The sequence below is a fragment of the Heteronotia binoei genome, chromosome 19, assembly GCF_032191835.1.
Source record: "Heteronotia binoei isolate CCM8104 ecotype False Entrance Well chromosome 19, APGP_CSIRO_Hbin_v1, whole genome shotgun sequence".
Classification (NCBI taxonomy): domain Eukaryota; kingdom Metazoa; phylum Chordata; class Lepidosauria; order Squamata; family Gekkonidae; genus Heteronotia; species Heteronotia binoei.
Genome location: NC_083241.1, coordinates 29,102,133 through 29,119,468, shown reverse-complemented (window position 1 = coordinate 29,119,468; position 17,336 = coordinate 29,102,133). Strand labels below are relative to the sequence as shown.

The 17,336-nt window shown below is 41.6% G+C and overlaps 1 protein-coding gene across 11 annotated transcripts in view; it reads right to left on the bottom strand.

Moving 5' to 3' along the window:
* The window catches only part of MYO9A (myosin IXA), a 215,298-nt gene that overhangs the window by 197,383 nt on the left and 579 nt on the right, over positions 1–17,336 (bottom strand). The gene's annotated exons all lie outside the window — the stretch shown is intronic.

The following is a 17,336-nucleotide window of genomic DNA, read 5'->3' as shown; positions in this document are numbered from 1 at the left end:
AACTCAGAGGATCACTACATCTATTATTGTGGCCAAGAGTCCTGTAGAAGAAATGGTGCGGCCTTTATAGCTAACAAGAGAGTGAGGAAGGCAGTAATGGGATACAATGATCTCAGTCCGTATCAAAGGCAAACCATTCATTATCACAGTAATCCAAGTCTATGCCCCAACCACTGATGCAGAAGAGGCTGAAGTGGACCAGTTCTATGAAGATCTACAACACCTTCTAGAATTAACACCAAAAAAAGATCATAGGGGACTGGAATGCCAAAGTAGGAAGTCAAAAGGTGACCAGAAGTTTGGCCTTGGAGAACAAAATGAAGCCGGGCAAAGGCTAACAGAGTTTTCTCAAGAGAACAAACTGGTCATACCGAACACCCTCTTCCAACAACCTAAAAGGCGACTCTACACATGAACATCACCTGATGGGCAACACAGAAATCAGACTGATGATATATACTCTGCAGTCAAAGATGGAGAAGCTCCTTACAGTCAGCAAAAACAAGATCTGGAGCTGACTGCGGCTCAGATCATGAGCTACTCATCGCAAAATTCAGGCTTAAACTGAAGAAAACTGGGAAAGCCATTAGGCCATTCAGGTTTGACCTTGATCACATCCCTTATGAATATACAGTGGAGGTGAAGAATAGATTTAAGGAACTAGAGTTGATAGAGTGCCTGAAGAACTATGGACGGAGGTTTGTGACATTGTACAGAAGGCAGCAATCAGCACCATCCCAAAGAAAAAGAAATGCAAGAAAGCAAAGTGGCTGTCTGATGAGGCTTTACAAATAGCTGAGGAAAGAAGGAAAGCAAAAGGCAAAGATTCACCCAACTGAATACAGATTTCCAGAGAACAGCAAGGAGAGATAAGGAGGCCTTCCTGAAGGAACAATGCGAAACAATAGAGGAAAATAACAGAATGGAAAGGACAAGAGAAAGAGAAAGAGAAGGACAAGGAAAGAAGGAAAGCAAAAGGAAAGATTCACCCAACTGAATGCAGATTTCCAGAGAACAGCAAGGAGAAATAAGGAGGCTTTCCTGAAAGAACAATGCAAAGCAATAGAGGAAAATAATAGAATGGGAAGGACAAGAGATCTGTTCAGGAAAATTGGAAAAATTAAGGGAATGTTTCATGCAAAGATGGCCATGATAAAGGACAAAAATGGTAGGGACCTAACAGAAGCAGAAGAGATCAGGAAGAGGTTGCAAGAATACACAGAAGAATTATACAAGAAGGATCTCAATGTCCCGGACAACCATGACAGTGAAATCGATGACCTTGAGCCAGACATCCTGGACAGTGAAGTCAAATGGGCTTTAGAAAGCATTGCTAACAACAAAGCGACCGGAGATGATGGTATCCCAGTTGAGCTATCCAAAGTCCTAAAAGATGATGCTGTTAAAGTGATGCACACATTATGTCAACAAATTTGGAAAACACAACAGTGGCCACAGGATTGGAAAAGATTGGTTTATATTCCAATCCCAAAGAAGAGTAATGCCAAGGAATGTTCAAACTATCACACCATTGCACTCATTTCACATGCCAGCAAGGTAATGTTAAAGATCCTACAAGCTAGGCTTCAGCAGTATGTAGATCGGGAACTACCAGAAGTTCAAGCTGGATTTCAGAGAGGTAGAGGAACTAGAAATCAAACTGCCAACATTCGATGGATTATGGAGAAAGCACGGGAGTATCAGAAAAACGTCTATTTCTGCTTCATTGACTATGCTAAAGTCTTTGATTGTGTGGATCACAACAAAATGTGGCAAGTCCTTCAAGAGATGGGAATACCAGACCAACATGTCTCCTGAGAAACCTGTATAAGGGTCAAGAAGCAATGGTCAGAACGGGATATGGAACAACTGATTGGTTTAGAAAAGGAAAAGGAGTTCGACAAGGATGTATATTGTCACCCTGCTTATTTAATTTATATGCAGAGTACATAATGTGGAATGCTGGCCTGGATGAAGCACAAGCTGGAATTAAGATTGCTGGGAAAAACAACAACCTCAGATATGCAGATGACACCACTCTAATGGCAGAAAGTGAGGAGGACCTAAAGAACCTCTTGTTGAGGTTATCACCAGAAGGGCTACTAACTTGTCTTCCACCTCCACCTCCTCTCTTTGAAATCATGAATGGGAGACAAAAATAGTTTTCTCTAAAAGGATCACTACACACCTCAGCAACTTTCAAAACTGGTCATTCAAGACTCAACCTCCCATATACTAAGGCAACGAAGAGGGAATTAGTAATAACCAGAACTTCTGAAAAAATCTCTGTGGCATTGGAGCTCTCCGCCCCAAAGTAAGCATGGATATTTTGTTTCAAAAATGATCTCAGCTGAAGATTGGAGGGATATCGCAGATCTCCTCAGAAAAAGGAAAAGCCATTCATGCTAACCACTGGAAAAACTCAAATGATATGGGAAGGAAATTGGAGAGTGGGAACCCACAAGATTCCAAGGCAAATCAGCTAGGCAAACTGGAAACGCTGGAAAGAACAGGAAGCAGCCGATGCCTGGAGATCTCTTATTCTGAAAACTGGTGGATCGGAATAAATATGCTACTGTCTTCCACCCTCCTCAGCTTGCTTTGCACATCTAGGCAACCTAGGAGGCAGGCACGAAAGAGCAGCATACTCATGCTTTCACAGTCTGCTAAGAGCCAGTGTGGTTAGAACAGATTAGTTCTGCAGAGAGACCCAGATTCAAATCCCCACTCTGCCAAGAAGTTCATGGAGGAACACTGGGCCAGGAGTTACCTAACCTCGCAGACAGGGCTGCTGTTAGAATAAATCAGCTAAAGTGAGAATCAAGTGCACTGCCCTGAGCTCCTTTAAGAAATAATGAAATTAAAATGTAATACATAAAAAGAAAACCTGCACTTTTCTTCCACCTGCACACTTGAGCCCCAAAACCCAAGCAGCATAAAAATGTTTTAAATAATAACAATGAAACCATTTGAAAGCTCTGCTAGCCACCTTTCTTATATTGAATTACTATTGTACAGCTGCTAAAATACTCATTTTGCACTGGCATGGTGCTATATGCTCAGATTACAGACTTTATCATCCATACTGAGATGGCCCACAATCCACCTAAGTAGGGTTGCCAGAACCGACTCAAGAAATATCTGGGGACTTTGGGAGTGGAGCCAGGAGACTTTGGGGGTGGAACCAGGAGCAAGGGAGTGACAAGCACAACTGAACTCCAAAGGGATTTCTGGCCATCACATTTAAAGGGACCACATGACTTTGAAATACCTTTCCTCCATTTGGAAATAATGGATTGGGGCACCTTCTTTTGGGGCTCACAGAACTGGACTCTCTCGTCCAATCTTTTTGAAACTTTGCAGGTGTTTTGAGGAAGGGTACTAGATGCTATGCTGAAAATCTGGTGCCTCTGTGTCATAAAAACAGACCCCACAGAGTCCCGGTACTCATGGATCGATTCTCTATTCTAACCTATGGGAATCGGTCTCCATAGGGTATAATGAATGGAGTACCCAGTCATTCCCCCCCCCCTTTTTATAACCCTGATGTGGGGTGAGGACCTCCAAACCAGGGGATCCCCTGCTCCCAACTGGGGATTGGCAACCCAAAGAGACAGGAAAAAACTGAAGGGAGAAGACAGATCTTGATAAAGAAGTTGGGCTGGTTTAACTAGTAGCAAAAACTGCCCCCTCCCCTCCCCCTCAAAAAAGAGACTAAAATGGATCTGAAAAGATCTTGCAGAAGAAACTGATTTTGAGAAAGCTTTTGGAGAGGGACAAAGATCAGGCTTTTGGAGAGGGACAGAGATCAGGAGCAATACAGAAATGAGGAATAAGGAAGTGATAATGGCTATTTAGCAGTTTTGGCACACAAAAAAGTAAAACTGCAAATTTAGCATAATGTTTATTTCAAAATCCTTAACTACAACAGATTATAAATACTATCCACTGGCAGCAAACTGGAATATTTTTGTCACAGTTCTATGTTTCTCTATTCACTCCCAACCAGCAATTTAAAGGAAACACTGCTGGATGGTCTAATTGACCCTGTCCTCTAGTTTCCCTGTTTGCGTCTATAATTAGACCTAACTCAGCCCATCACATACTACCAGAAACAGGCCCTTTCAGAGCCACACCCAACTGACTACCGCCAACGTTTTAGACTTTTTCTGCATATCAAGGCAAACAGAAGGCTTTATTTCTTCATGGGACAAACGCTGAGGAAATACAGACACCCCAATGCTGCTCAACAATAGTCTTAATTACACGAACAGAATTTAGAGCTTCATTTCACCTACCCCATGGTATTCCTGAAACAAATTACAGCTTCTCTGCAATAAATACTTGTTTGCTAATTGAAGTCTCTACATTAAGATGGGGATACTTTGGTAATGGAAAGGAGAAAAATTTAGTTTTAAGTTGCAGTGGGAACAAGATGTGGACAACTCCTGATCTCTCAAAAGTATTTTGTATGCCTAAATAATTCTGTTATTGCTTTGACCTTTTAATTCAGGAATGAATAATGGCTTATGGCCTTATTTGGCCCTCCAAATAATTTTATCAGTGCCAGGTTTTAATCATAGGGTACCTCGTGTATGTGTGTGTGTGTGTTTAATGCTCATTGTTTTACTTCTTAAGAGAAGCAACGAGTCACAGAACTTTCGAACAATTTATTACACCGATTTCTCAACTGCACTCTGGAAAGATAAAGGAAGCCCTCCAATCTACCTACTGAGAACTTCTGGAAAGTGCTTTTGTACCTCAGTGCTGCAGACAATCACCAGAGTACGTGCACATCATTACTTTTGAAGCCCCTTTTTCTGGTTAAGCCCATGGATTGAAGCCAGATTGCCCAGCCCCAGTCCAGAGAATGAACTTGAGAAAGCAGAAATTTGGCCCCTAGGCCAAAACTAGTCTCCCCTTCACACTGTCGATCTAAAGGCAAAAGAGGACTGTGGTTTCCATAAAAACCAAGCAGTCCTGAGAACAGATCTTAGCTTCATGCCTAAAATGAACTTGGTATCAAAAACTACAGAAGATCTGCCTTCTCTCCTTCTGCATGAAATCCACTCACTCCAAGGAGAAAGCATGGTACATGTTGGAGCTGCATTTTGCTTGCATATTTACACTGGAAAAACATCCTCCTTTAGAAAGTCCAACTCTTTTTTCATTGCTTTTGCATAGTCTTCTCAAGGGCAAACAGGTCTCAAAGACTCCTTAAACAGATGGTTGAGAGAATGTATTAGTTTGGCTTATGTCACACACTGTAGCCCCCTGAGGGGATTACAGCGCATTCAGTTAGAAGTGCAGCCAAGTCAGCAGTTTTTGACACAAATGCATCCCAAACAGATGTACATAAGGCAGCAACCTGGGCCTTGACCTCAACATTTGTGAGGCACTCCAAGCTGGATTCCATCGACTTGGTTGATGCAAACTCTAAGTGCAGAGTTGTCTTAATATTTTTAATGAAAACTTCTCTCTCACTCACCGAAAAAAAGATAGAACGGGTATAGGCCAAGCCAAGCCTCGCAGTTCGTCCTACTGAGGCAAGAAAAGAATAGAAGTTGAGGGTGACTCCCATTAGGAACAAGAGGTGAAGAAATGTATTCCTGCCTCCTTACATGTAGGATGGGAATCACCCCACAAGATGTCCTCCACCTCAGAGGGAGAGCACTGAGACTTACTGGGAAGATCCTTTCTGCTTGAAAGCAGATATGACATTCTGGGTCCACCATGGAGTGGATCAAGACTCAATCAGTGATTTCCACCCATTTCTCTTTCCCACTTCATGCTCATGTTATTCCTCTAGGTTGCTCCTGTTGCCAGGAGCAGAGTTTTGTGAAGGTCAGTGGCCAGCCGTGGGAGAGGAATGTCAGGAAAGTTACACTCTGCCACTGGAAAATTTAGTCTACATCCATCCATGTTGATTTAGGGGAGACAGATCATTATCGGGGATTACTGCCAGCACAAAACAAAATTCTTGAACAATCCCCCCCTTTCTATTCTATGGCAACCTTTACTTTTTGTATTCACTTGTTTCAGTTATAGCTTGTCAATAATCTTTCTTGGCACCTGATGGAGTAGGTACGCCCTGTGTCAGCTGGTGGACAGCTGCACAAGTTTCTGAGCTGAAGGGGAAAGACACTCTCTGGTGGTAGAGACAGACGCTGTACCCTACTCCTGGTGGTTCTAGCTGCTATTGCAGGGGTGGCCAATGGTAGCTCTCCAGATGTTTTTTGCCTACAACTCCCATCAGCCCTAGCCAGCATGGCCAATGGCTGGGGGTGATGGGAGTTGTAGGCAAAAAACATCTGGAGAGCTACCGTTGGCCACCCCTGTGCTATTGGATGGAGGTGCCTATTAATACAGGATATCCTCGACACCTTCAAGAAGGAACTTTATTGGTAAGTCCCTATGTTCTGTTTCCAAGAATCCAATATCACGTTGGATAGCTTACAGTTATATTATATGTTCAGAAATCCATAATGAGCTTTTGGATCCCTGCCTATACTTTGGGTTTTAGTCTTCAACCATTACTGTACAAAGTGCCAAGCTGGGAGCCAACTAAACAAGCACAGGGTCTGGATATTTTATCTAGCCAAGTCTTGAACTCAGTATTCAAAACTTGTTAGCACTGTATTTAATTAACTCTACATGGTGCATTTAATATGTAGAAATTGGATTTTTCAAAAGGCTTGATAAAACATTAGCAGAATGGCACTTGGGAACTATCTCCTGATGCTGCACATCTTAAAACACCAAGTGGGATAATTCCAGTTATCTTAACATGTCTTACAACTATGTTAATACATAGCAGAATTTGGTCTTTAAAAAAAGAAAAAGACTGCTGTGCAGACGTTCAGTAGAAAAATAATGTGTCCATCCATAAGCAAAAGCAACCTATCTGAAGTTCAAATTAGTTGATGTCAACCAAATTAATGCTGCAGTTCAAATAATGTTGCCTATGCTGGTAAGCAGTTGAATTTTTCGAACAGTAACGGGACTGCATTCTTCTATGATTATGTCATCCACTACTCCTCACACACAAAGTTCTATGGCATGCTTCCAACGAATACAAACTACTGTGATACTGTGAGGAACAGTCTGAAACCCACCACATTTTGAATCATAGTGTTCGGGACTGGGAGGTACCTCTAAGTCACATCCCAGGCCTTAAAGAAGACAATTATAACCAATACCACAGCTGACAGTTATCTTGGAAACTATCAACAGTCCAAGGATAACTCCAAAGCATTCTTTGATAACGAATTCTTCTACCAAACGAAATCTGTGTAGACAATTCCCTGTATCTATCTAATACCTAATTAATATTTTAAGCACTTTTATCCTGCTTTTCTCCAGGAAAAAAAGAGAAAGGGCTAAAACACAGCAAAAGATTAGGGTCTCAGCAAATATCATGTTTTGCTACATAAATGTGTTTTGAACATTATTTCCTGAGGAGATACACTGAAAATTATAATGAATGGAACCAGTCACTCAAATGTATTTTCTAAGAAAAGTACATGCAAGGGAGCTGGCAGGAATCTAGCATCCTGCTCATAGATACTTCCTGAGGAAAAAAAATTCCCCCCAACCTAAGCCTCTATGGGCATCATGCCAAGAACACTCTCTCAAGGCAAACACTATGCTGGAACTTGTTCTGCATAAAAGTGAAAGAAGCAGTGAAGCACTCAGGTAAGGCAGACATGCAATTTGCAAAACCAAATTAAGCAGAACAAGTCACAGATGAAACAGGTACCGACGTTCCAATGTAGCAAGCACCACTTGAAAAAATAAAGGCCTGCAGGCATCTTCATTCCCCCCAAAAGATGAACCAAAAATGACCAACTTTCTCAGAAGCCAAGATACCAGTGCAACAGACCAGGCAGTGAACACATGTATATGTCCAAGCTGGGAGGGTGCATGAGCTGGTGCTTGTAGCAAAGAGGAAAAACACAAACACACATCTTGACCAGCATTCTGTCAGACAAAACTCCCATGCCCTTCAACTGCAAACTAGTGCCCCCCCCCCAATCACCAAGCATCCTCTTTTATCTCCAGAGGCCCACAGGCATCCATCTGTGACATCTGAAAGTGAAGCAGAAACATCATCTAAAGCCATCTAAACAGCAAAACACTGCTGTGACGCCACAAAAGAGGTTTGGGGAAATCCAAAAGCCTTTTTCCAGTGGAAACTTGCCAACAATGAAGGATTGACTTTGCCAATAGACTAGCTCCCCCCTCCCTTTGCTATTCCTTAGAGATTCTTTGGATAGGACATCATGGCTGATGCTTGAAAGCACACAAGTACCCTCAATGGTAATGAATGCAGTGCAGTAAAAAAAAAAATTCACATTTCTAGTATGTGAGAGCCAGAGGAGTGCAAGATATTGGCTAGCTTTGTCAGTACAAATGGAAGTGCAGTTAGATCACAGAATCAGGTTGACCACTGTAAGAAAACCCTTTAGTAGAATTACCACAAACAGCAGCTCACTAGATTCCTAGAACACTGCCCTCCCAGAACATCATGATTTTTACAATTTACCTTTGCTGAGATGCCTTAACCTAGATGGCCCAGGCTAGCCCAATCTTGTCAGATCTCAAAAGCTAAGCAAGGTCAGTCCTGGTTAGTACTTGGATGAGAGACTACCAAGGACATCCAGGGCTGCTACGTAGAGGAAAGCAATGCCAAGACCACCTCTGATCATCTCTTGCCTTAAGAGCCAGTTTGCTGCAGTGGTTAAGTATGCACACTCTTATCTAGGAGAACTGGGTTTGAGTCCCTAATCCTCCACATGCCACTGCTGGAGTGAACTTGGGTCAGTCATAACTCTGTTAGAAGCTGTTCTGGAGACAGCAGTCTGTCAGAGCTCTCTCAGCCCCACCTAACTCACAGGGTATCTGTTGTGGGGAGGGGAAGAGAAAGGAGATTGTAAGCTGCTCTGAGACTCCTTTGGGTAGTGAAGGGTGGGATATAAATCCAATCTTTTTTTCTTGAAAACCTTCAAAGCTGTCATAAGCCAGCTGCAAATTGATGGCCCTTTACACACACACACACTGAGATCCTGGATCTGACAAAAATGTACAATGTATACTCCCCACCCTATTACAAAAATGGCAAGCTAAGTTCCACCATTGTCACTACAACATGAATGCAAAGTCACCAAATAGTGCTCATACTCATGGGAGATTTTTATGTTCTTTTTAAAAACCCCAGTCTTACACAAAGAAAACCCAAGGACTCTCATCTTTCTCACAGCAAGCATCCTTGAGGCCTCAACCCAGAGAAAAGTTATGGGGACAACCTTCACACACTTTACTGATACAAAACTGTACTCTTCTGTGATGGAACCCTCATCCAAAATTTTAATCCGACATGTACTACCACACTCTATACTGTACTAGTGTTCCAATGTTGTGGAACTGTCTTCCCGAGGTATTACAAGATCTACATCCCTTCTGCAGCTTTGGACAAGATGCCTTTTAAAGTGGGGTTTTGGCATCATAGGATGAGTAGCTTTTGCTGGACTTCTAAAAATTAGTTGTTGCTGGCTATTTTTATTGCTATTTTGCTCTTTTTAAGATATATTGGCTTTATTGTTGCCTGCCTTGGGTCCCATTTTCTTGGTAGGTAGGCAATTTTGTAAAATGTTTTAAATAAATGCTATACTTCCCCCTCCCCCCAATACAAGGAGTAGCAGCAACATTTTCACAAAGCCATAAGATTCTACAGCCCTAAACATGAACATGTCTTGTGAACATATTTTTGCAACTGACAATGGCACAGGAAGCTCTGATTCAGCCCTGCCTCCCATGGTGGATGAAGACAACATACAGGGAAAGAATGCAGGATGGAGACCTTTATTTCCTGCTACTTCATAGACACTGCATATTTGATTAATTCGTCTTCATATCCATCCCTGAACAGGAAATTATTTCAAAAGTGACCAGTCAGATAAAATGAATGAACTATTCTCAGCACCAATAATGAACCTACAAGCAGCCACGCCTTGGGCCCATGGCAAGTGTCCCATTGATATTAATAGGTGCAGAATTCACTTGCACAAAAGTCCTTTCCCCCACAACACATACTTAATGCACATTGATTTCCTCTGCCAGATAGCAAGTTCACTTCCATACGGGAAACGACTTACATTTTTATAATTGTCCTGTGCTTTGCAGCTCAAAGGTTGGGGCTGACTCAGGCATATATAGTCATCTGAGAAACCAGTAAAGAATTTTTGAGAGAGCTCATCCATAAATTAGATTGTGTGGTATTCCATTTTACTTTTGAACTGCAGACAATTTAATCCTGGAATGCTTTGTTAAAAATCCCTTCTCATCAGTTCTCCAGTGTAATAATCAAGGAAGAAGACCATAGCTGCTCTCAGGAGAGATGGAAAGGCATTCAGCAGGATACTTAACATATTTACTCAAAACCTGTGAAAATATTTATTTATTTGCTGAAGGAATCCAAAGCGATTTACAATGTAAAAGATCAGTCCATAAAATAAAGGTTTATTAAGCAGAACATCACTATTGCATCAAAAGCCAGAGCTGATGGCAGAAGCTCTTGGCCTTGGTTGGTTCTTTATTTTACAATTTAAAATTGCAACAACTCTTATCCCCCCCCCCCGGCAACAGAGATTTATTTATTTATTTATACCCCACTTTTCTCCCCAACGGAGATACAAAGAAATAATTCTAGAACTATTTGGGGTATGTGAAATAAACGGTATCTTATCCATATGACCACCAAGAGACTCACAGCTTTAGAGATTAAACTGCTCTGGAACATTTTTGGAACATTCTCATATGAAAAAAATGTATGCTGGATGACAGTACTAATCACTATGGCAGAGAAAAACTATACAGGAAAAGAAGCTGTGATGTTTTTAGATCAGCTTTATTTTTTGGACAGCGCTATTTTGCCTCCCTTTTCTGACAGTTGGCCCAAAACTATAAACACATGATCAGTTGCTAGATCAGTTTTTTTCTGGTTAGCTGGCAACCCTCTCTCTGACTTCAGAGGGACATACAAACGATGACAATTTCATGCAAGGACAAGAAACCAAAGCCTTCAAATGCAAGACCCAACAGCTTCTCTAAAAAGATAAAAATGACTTTTAAGGCTGGAACCTGCATAGTGTTAATTCCACAAAAAGAGATTTTTGAAAGGCAAGGACCCTCATCAGCAAATCATATATCTGCATCTGGTTCTGTGGCTTTCAGTCAAATGAAACTCTACTTGAATATCCAGCTTTTCTTCATATCCACAAGGAGGGGCAACTATTTTTAATGAAAGATGTTCATATAGTCACATTGCTGTCCTCTCTCCAAAGCACACCATCATTAAAATAATGACACTCGACAATGTGTTATTTCGAAAGACTAGTTTTGGAGGAAATAAACCCAATTATGACGGTCAGCAAGATGTAGAGGTCTGAGTGTCAGATGGAGATCTGGGAGACCCAGATTCAAATTCAAATTCTGCCATCAACACTTGCTACGTGACCGTTGGCCAGTCAGACATACTCAGCCTAACCCAGTTCACTGGGCTGTTTGTTAGGGCAAAATGAAGAACAAGAGAAGGCTGTAAGCCGCTTTGGGTCGCCACTGGGGAGGGACGTGGGGTATAAAATGAAGTAAATAAACAACCACATTCCAAAGAGAAGCTAAACATATACTCAAAATGTAGTCTCTCAAAGTAGTTTCTCTTAATTCCACAATTCTTCCAGGGCTGTATACTAAGTATCCTTTCCATATGTTAACCAGTCAGAGATCCACTTGGCTTTAGAGAGTAAACCAGTCTGGTCATTTTCAAAACATTCTCTGAGCATCTCACATATGAAAAAAAACAAACCACACTGGATGAAAGAGCTCATCACTATTGCATCGAAAGCACCGTAATTTAGAAAGAAAACACGGGTGGGGAAAAACACAGGCAGGAATATTAAATACTTTGAAAAACATATGAATACTAATGCTACAGAAGCTGGTAATTTAAGCAGCTGTTTACCTTTTAATCCATTTCCCAATAAATATGACACAATTTAACTGTTAACTGCATTTCCCACAGCTATTTCAGAAGCAGAAACCCAACACTGCAAAATCAATTGATCTTGGAAACCTGAAGCAAGAAATTCAGCCTCTTTCCTTAAATAACCAAGCTTCTTTTTAGCTCAGTGTCAAAACCACAGCACATTCTTCAAAACACATACAAACATTCCTACCCATGAAGCACATCTGAATAACTCAGCTTTTGGTAACAGAGGAGTCAGAAACACAGCTGTACCCAATAAGTAAAATTACACTCCTAGTTTAGAGACTAGTTATAATGGTCAACTATAGAGCTATATTGCCAGTTCAGCATCATAAAAATTCTCTACTTGATCTCTATATATAAGGTGGATGTTACCCTGTGAACACATGAAACTGCCCAAGCAGACTCTTAGTTTATCAATATTGTCAGCTCTGACTAGAAACAGTTCTCCAGGGTTTCAGACAGTATTTCTTGCATCACTACTATCTAATGTTTGATCTGGAGATGTCAGGATTTGAGCCTGGGACCTTTTGCATGCAAAGCAGATGCTCTAGTGTGGAACTATGGCACCATCCTTCATGAAGATGCTTAGACTCCATCACAGGGACTACACAGGAACATATGACAGCTTTTTCAGAATCAAGGTTTTAGCCTCTGCTCTGCCCCTTTCCCACCACCCATACCCAGACATACCAATGAAAGAGGTTTGCAAAGAATCTCTACTATTTAAGAGTTGGCAGAACTGGCAAAGTAGGAGAAAATTCAGATTCCCTTTCCTGAGATTCGCTGTGAAAAATGCACACAAGGTAAACTGATACTTCAAGCCTCTGGAGCTGTATTCCAGTTATGTCAGCAAAGAGATGACCACCTGGTGGGCAACTTTCATTAGCCTACCCCAGTGTCCAGCAAAGCACTCCATTTCCTTTTAAGTAAATATTTTTAATCTACTTATTCCTGTATTTATCCTTTCACAACAACTTTCACTTGAGCAGCCACTACCCTATGACACCATAAAAGCAGACATTACCAACAGTCCAAAAATAACTGAATAATCAACAGTACTTCATGATTGAGTCATTTCAAAAAGTTTAACTGCAGCACTTTAATCTCGTGGCTGCAGCAATATGTCCATTGTGAAAAAGCGTCATAAAGCTTTTGCTTTGTCTTGATCTAAGTTATTGCCCTCAGTACTTCTGACCCCCAAGAAAATCAGATCCAGTGAAACACCACTACCTATAACCATTTCAAAGAGCCAGTAACTCAAAGATCAACCTAAAAGTAACAATATATTTTCCAGCCATTCAGCACATATAACCCAAACTCAGTTTCAGAATGAAGTATGAAACCACAAGCTAAACACAGTATAAATAACTTTGGTACCATTTAAGGATATATGGTTGATTTTTAAAAAGTGGGAAGTGGGGCTAGAACCACAATCTAGTCCAAGTTAAGCACTTTAAATCCTAGTAAGTTAATGGAACTAGTAAATCCTAGTAAGTTAATGGTTGCTTCTTCTCACTTGAAACCAGGGGAGCTTAGAAGTGCCTAGCTTTGACTGGATCCTTTTAAGAATTTTTAAACATGCAGGTCAGAGAGGAATGACAAAAAAAATAGGTTTCATAGATCTGTGTTACTTCTTGGACAAAAAGCCCACCATTTGGTAATCTGACCTCAAATATTAATGATTTGTATTAAAAACAAACTACTATATCCAGGAACCAAAGAGTCTCCTCAACTGCAGCTATAATTTACCACAGAACTTCTCAAACCCCAGTTGTCAGGTTGCCATGGGGCCTAGAAATTTTACTGTTGCATCTCTTCTGCAATTCTCAGTGTGCGACATTCCTAAAACCTCACTGGTGGATGATGAATTCAGTTCTTAACAAGTGGCTTCTTATACTGGATCCAATTAAAAATGGACCATTTTAAAGCCAAAACTGAGCTATGGAAAATTTGGGAGAAGTAAGGCTAGGTTTAGAGGTTAAGTTTTTGCTGTGATGAAGACAACCAAGGCTACCCCTAAGTATTTCTGTATTAAAACACCTCTATCATAGCTTTAATAACATGACAAGAAACTGATGAGATTAAGATGAGGTACTAGTAATTAGAACATCTGGTCATTAAAACACAAAACCTTGAAGAGTCTGGCTCCCAAGTTTTCAGGCTAGCTCTGCAGCCAAAGAAAATTTGTCAGGGCTTGGCTTACTGTGTGACACACACAGTCTGTGTTACTTCTTGAGAAACACCCCCCCCCAGCCCCCAACAGAAGAATCTGCATAGCTTACCCAAGGTTCTTATAACCATCTATACTGCTTTAACTTGCTGCATTTAACATTAGAGATAATGGCATATAGTGATGCTGATATCTAGTTCTACATGCCATAAATAAAATGGATGTAAATCTGGTTCTGATGCAGATATAAAAGATTATTTTATCACAATAGTGGCATGGCTGGTTGAAATTCCCACACATTAAAGAAATACCTCTCTTATTTCCTGCAACAGTACTGCTGAAAAATTAGTGAAAATTGATATCTGATCTGCTGATCTAAGATCCGCTGGAGACAATCTATTTTTAATCGATGCAAGATGAACGTATTGATTACTTGACAAACTACAAGAACAGCAAAACTTAGTATATACAAATCAAAAAGAAAACTTTTATATTTTAAGAAAGGTTTGGTAAAAGAAATACAGAATATAGTGTTACCCTGAAATTCATAATTTTTAATATTATGAATATATTGCAAACAGTTTCTGTCTTCCTTGTGTGCTGAGCTTACCAGCTATATTGCATGACTGCAGAATATTTTCCATATGCTTTATCAAAGTCCAAAATATGCAAATGAGCTATGCAGCACACTGACCACACTGGTTTTAGTGTCACTAACCATAACAAAAGCATGAGAAAATAGCCCAGGCAAGCCTGATCTCAGAACCTAAGCAGGGCCGACTCTGGCAAGTACCTGGATGGGAGACCCCCTTGAAATACCAGCAGTCGGGAGGCAGGGGCAGGCTTTATTCAACCACCTCTCTGAATACCCTCCTTGCCCCCAGTAGGGGTCAGTCACCAGAGGTGACAATGACTTCCAGGTGCACATGCGCACACACACAACAAAAAAAGCATGAGAAAATGCACTGCAAATAAAGGTGTGGGCTTATCTGCACAATCTTGTATAGCATGCCCCAAGCACATTCAATTCCTTATAAGATTCACCTGCAAGCTCCTTTGGGCACTGTGTTATATGGTGGGGGGGTGGGATGGAGAAGGGATGCCATACTGTGGCGAATACCCTGTTGTTTTGCAGGGGAATAAAACTCATTGCTATACAACCTTTCCCCCCCCCTCCCAATTTTGCTTTTGTTATGAAGAGGAAAGAACTCCCCTGAAAAACAAACCAATTCACTGCAAAGCAAAAAGAGCACAGAGGTTTGCACAAAGCAGGGGGAGAGAAGCGAAAACGGCAAAAGACCACCACTTTAGTCAGTTAAGAACTACATTACCCTCTTTAAGACTTTTTAAATGGCTCAAGCAATAGGTGAGAATGTGGACTGCAATGTTTATCAGCGCAAGATAAGGCAAAAGCTGGTGAACTCTGTTTTACAGCCTTTCTAAGCCTGAATAAGAACATGACATTTCTGCATCAAAAAACACCACTCGCTCAGCTAAGGATTTTTTACACTTATAATGTATTTAAGAGATTTTTACTCTGTCTCATGGGAGCCCTGCTCCATCACAAATCCAATATGTGTGGTGCCTGCTGCACCACACACAGCGAAAAACACCCATGAAGAAAACACAGGCAGAACTGACTCAGTGTAGCAGCCTTTATGACAAGCTTTGCAGTGATGCAGGTTAAGTGCTAACAGTGCCTAGCAGCCAGAGGAAAAATTGCACCTATTTGTGTGCGCTGCAACCAGGAACCCAGCACAGCAAACGCCTTCCAAATCCTGCCACTCTATTTGAAAAGAGAGATAACGTTGTTTTGGTTCCTTTTTCTTGCATTTAGACAGCGGCGCTCCTTTTTAAACCAAAGCAAAGGGTTTCTCACTAAGGAAGCAGAGCACTTTATCAAAACGGACTGAAGCTAAAGCAATCTAAACCTGTTAATGGGGGGATAACAAGGGGGGAAGCTGTTCCTGAGAGCTGAGCTCTCAGGCTGTCTTCATTCCCACCACAATACAGCAGCTGTAGCACAGATTTCCAGTGCCTAGACACACGCAATGCAACAGCCACCATCATTTGGGGAGGGGGGGGGGAGAGAGAAGGCCACTGCCAGAAATACAAGACTCTGTAGCGGGGTTCCAAAAATGAATGATCTCATTCTACATCCAACACCACAAAAAGGACAAGGGGGGTCAGAGGGGGGAAAAAGAGAGAGACAGAAAGAAAAGCAGAAATTTCTCCATGACCTTGCAACGGGAAGGGGGGAAAGGAGGGGATGTGCCAGCCAGTCAGTCTTTCAGCCACCTTTCCAGGGGGGCGCGGCAGATGAAATCTCAGAGCTCTCCCACGCCACCAGCAGTGTTCCCTCTAAGCTGAGTTAGTGTGAGCTAGCTCCCAGTTTTTTAGCCTCCGGCTCACACATTTTGGTTTTAGCTCAGGAAAAATGGCCCCAGCGGAAACTAATGTATGCAGTAGCTCACAAAGCAGAATTTGTGCTCACAAGACTCCGCAGCTTAGAGGGAGCATTGCCCACCAGCTCGTAATTTCACGGTGAAATTGAGAGAAGGGGGGAAAGAGAAGGGAAGAGCAGTGTGCCCATGTACAATTCTGTCACCGCATCTCAAAAAAGATATAGCATGGGAAAAGTGCAGAAAAGGGCAACTAGAATGATTCAAGGGTTGGAACACTTTCCCTATGAAAAAAGGTTAAAATGCTTGGGGCTCTTTACCTTGGAGAAACAACGATTGAGGGGTGACATGATAGAGGTTTACAAGATTATGCATGGGATAGAGAAGGTAGAGAAAGAAGTACTTTTCTCCCTTTCTCACAGTACAAGAACTCGCGGACATTCAATGAAATTGCTGAGGTGTCGGGTTAGAACTGATAAAAGGAAGTCCTTCTTCACCCAAAGGTTGATTAACACGTGGAATTCAATGCCACAGGAGGTGGCCGTGGCTATAAGCATAGCCAGCTTCAAGAGGGGACTGGATAAACATCTGGAGCAGAGGTCCATCAGCGGTTATTAGCCACAGCTTATCGTTGGGACTCTCTGTCTGGGGCAGTGATGCTCTGTATTCTTGGTGCTTGGGGGTCAACAGTGGGGAGATTTCTAGTGTCCTGGCCCCA